The 3,531-nt window shown below is 42.1% G+C and overlaps 1 pseudogene across 1 annotated transcript; it reads left to right on the forward strand.

The window, feature by feature from the left end:
* The first annotated feature begins 357 nt into the window (after nucleotides 1–357).
* On the forward strand, nucleotides 358–3,029 carry LOC148007069 (sperm motility kinase Y pseudogene; annotated as a pseudogene). Its single transcript, XR_015646158.1, has 2 exons — nucleotides 358–975; nucleotides 2,025–3,029. The product of XR_015646158.1 is annotated as a sperm motility kinase Y pseudogene (transcript).
* The last annotated feature ends 502 nt before the right edge of the window (nucleotides 3,030–3,531 follow it).

Consider the following 3,531-nt stretch of genomic DNA (forward strand, 5'->3'; position numbering starts at 1 on the left):
GAGAACAGTGTCATCTTGATGGGTCAGTTTAGAAACACAGCTTTGTCTTTTTTCATTTTTTAAAATCTGTACCATCAGTTTGAGGCTAATCATTCAGAATTCAAAGAAAAAGTGACACAGCGAGCATAGAAATGAGGACTTTAAGCAGGGGGCACAGCAAATATTCAAAACAGAGAACTGAGGAGAGGTAAACATCTTACAGGCTTTGATTTCTAAAAGCCTAGTCTCTCCATAGCCCACAGAAGCCAGAGCATTGAAGCCCTTCCCAACCATGTCATGACAGGTCCTATTGTGACCTCATGAGGAGCGACTGTGAGGAGGTCCAGCCAACAGATGTTAAGCTGTAGCCAGGCCTGGATTTCTTTGAGTGCTTTGAGAGGAGGTGTGGAGTGGAGCCCTCTGCGACTTGGTTTTATCTAGTGAGCTGTGTGTGGTTGTATCGGATTTTACTGTACTGTGTATATGTGTATGTGTCTATGTGTGTAGGATGATGTGTGTTGACAGATTTGCTTGTGTGTGACTGTGTGTACACTTTCGCCCGTGTTTGTCAGTATATGTAGGAGTGTGTGAGTTTACAGGTTTGTGTGTATGTGTTTGTATGTGTGTACGTTTTCTTGTGCATGTGTGTGTGTCCCTGTGTGTATGTTTGTGTGTGTCTGTGATGTGCGTTTTTATTGGTGTGCTTGTGTGTAAGTATGTGTGTACCTGTTCATATGTGATTGGGTTTTGTGTGAATCTGGGTGTTTGTAAGAGTTTGTCTGTGTGAGTATAAGTACACTTTTGTGTATTTCTGTGTGTGCTTCTGTGTGTGCCTATGTGTGTGTGTGTGTGTGTGTGTGTGTGTGTGTGTGTGTGTGTGTGTGTGTGTGTACACACGTTCCCATCCCCTTTTGCCCCTTCTTGTATCTATATTACTTTCACCTCAGTGCAAGCGAGTGTAGATGCCAGAAGTCAGCCCGGGCTCCTGTTCCTAAGGTAGGTCATCAACCTCATTTTCAAGACAGGCTCTCTCACTGGCCTGGAGCTGCCCAAGTACCTGTGTTGGCTGACCAGTGGCTCCCAGGATTTTGATATGCCAACCCCATAATATCAGATTAAAGGCCTACGTAGACGGCTGCCTGCTCATTTATGGTTTGATTTTTTTTTTCTGTGTTTAAGAGATAGAATTAGGCCATATATTCTCAAGACCACTGGCTATTTCCTTATTGTGGTTTTGATTTTTCTTTCTTTCTATCTTTCTTCATTATGGATTGCTGGTTTCATTTTTTGGTGGTGGTTTTTATGTTCTCACATGCTATATTACTGCTTTGATTATATACATTTGTGCAGTCGGATGATTCACTCTATCTCCATTTTCAATGTCCTGCGGTTTCATCCTTTTACATTATTCCTGTTTCTCTATTTATTGAGTACAAGCAATCATTGGCTTAGTCTTGATACAAATTTGCCCTTTGTGACATTTTGACTCTTCAGCCTTTGTTTAAGGTTTACTGTTCACTGATATTTAACTGCCTTATTCCTTGTGGTTGTTTAATTTTAATTTTCAGTATTTTGCTCTGGAGAGTTGTGGATTTTTGTGGATCACTAGGTCCTGAAATTCAATGGAGTTTCCCTTAAGTGTTGGCTTTTTACATTTCTTTGTTTTGTCTTATACTAATTGTTTCTCCTCCCGTTTCTTTCATCTGACCTTTTTCTTCAAACTACATCCATTCACAGTATTGATCAGCTTTGGCTGCCCAATCCTATTGTAGTGTGACGATTTTTATTTTCATCATTGCATTTAGTATGTGTGTGCTCTTGGCTTTCTCTTTTGGGGTTGGTTATTTGGGTGGCTTTTACTTATGATTCTTCATATTTTCCCCCTTTTCATAATTTTATTCTATTTTTCTAGTCTAGTCTTTTCTTTGTTTTTATTTTTTTTCTTTTTGTTTCGTTTGTTTCTTTTAGGTTCCACATGTGTAATTTTAGTTCCTGAATTGCTCCATCTTTTTCATTATTTGATTCCATTTTTTTGTTATTTTTAGGTAGCATTAGTACTGATAAAATGCCTACAGAGATTGAGAAGGAGTTACCCCCTCCTAGGCCCGATCCCAGTATCTCTCAGGAGGGAACCTTTCATTCCCAATATAAAGTACTGAAGACTATTGGAAAAGGAAGCCATGCCAAGGTCCTCCTGGCCCACCACCAGCTCACAGGAACCCCAGTGGCGGTCAAAGTTCTCCGAAAGAACAAGCAGTGGTTCCAGCCAGCCATGACAGAAGCAAACATAATGAGAAAGATCAATCACCCCAACATTGTTTCTCTCTTACAAGTTATTGAAAACAAAACTAGAATATACCTCATAATGGAGCTGGTGGAAGGCCAACAACTCTACCAGTACATCAGAGAGTCAGGGCACATAGAGGAGGATGAGGCCCAGCAAATATTTGAACAGATATTGTCAGCAGTGAGCTACTGCCATGGAAAGGGGATTGTTCACCGAGACCTGAAAGTGGACAATATAATGATCAATAAAAACAAAAAGGTCAAAGTCATCGACTTTCAGCTTAGCACCGAAACACAACCTGGACATATGCTAAACCAGCACTGCGGTGCGTACTCTTTTGGTTCCCCGGAACTCTTCCTTGGACTTCTGTATGACGGGATGAAGAATGACATGTGGACAATAGGAGTGGTCTTGTATTATATGGTAGTGGGAAAGCTTCCATTTGATTCAGTGATCATCCAAGAATTACAAATACAAGTTGTTGCAGGGGTGTATCCTACCCCCTGTGGGGTTTCAGAAGAACTGGAGAACCTCCTTACTCAATTACTAACAGTAAATCCAATGTATAGACCAACAGCCAGTGAGGTGGTGAAACATGCCTGGTTCAAAGAACACGGGAAGGGGTTCACAGGTCGTTGTGAAGAACTGCTTCCCCTCAGGCCAGACCCTGAAATTTTGGGTGCGATGAAATGAATGGGATTTCAAACCTCTGTAATAAAATACTCCCTAATAAAAAGAAAATATAATGAGGAAATTGCAACTTATTACTTCCTACAACAGCAGGCCCTCCCGGGGTATGGCTGCACAGCCCAGGCACAGCAAGTGCGTCCCATTGCAGCCCCATTTCCTAGCCTTGATCCTGCAGGTGCTTTTAGATTACAAAGAAAGAGGAGTGGAAGCCTGCCAGTCTTTGGCACCTTGCAGGTGTCATTCTCCCACAGTCAAGTATATCAGTATGGCCAGAAGGCTCATCCAAAAGGAGGAAGAAGGTCAACTGTGCCTGGTCCTCTCAGGGCACTACCACTATCACAAATGTGCCATGAGTGTCCCATGCATTCAAACAACAAGCATCTTCAGTGAGAAGAGTAGCAACAAGGAAATAAAAGAAGATAATCTACTCTCCCACAGAGCCCCATTAGAGGATAAGCCCATCTCCAGCAGGGTCCGGCACAGAGGTTTTAAGGTGTGGACCATGAATATAGCAAATGCCCTGATTAATCTTTGTTGCTGCTTGCCAAGGAGAAAGAAACCTCGCCTGGGGCAGA

This window comes from Rattus norvegicus, chromosome 1 (assembly GCF_021556685.1).
Source record: "Rattus norvegicus strain SHRSP/BbbUtx chromosome 1, alternate assembly SHRSP_T2T, whole genome shotgun sequence".
Lineage (NCBI taxonomy): Eukaryota > Metazoa > Chordata > Mammalia > Rodentia > Muridae > Rattus > Rattus norvegicus.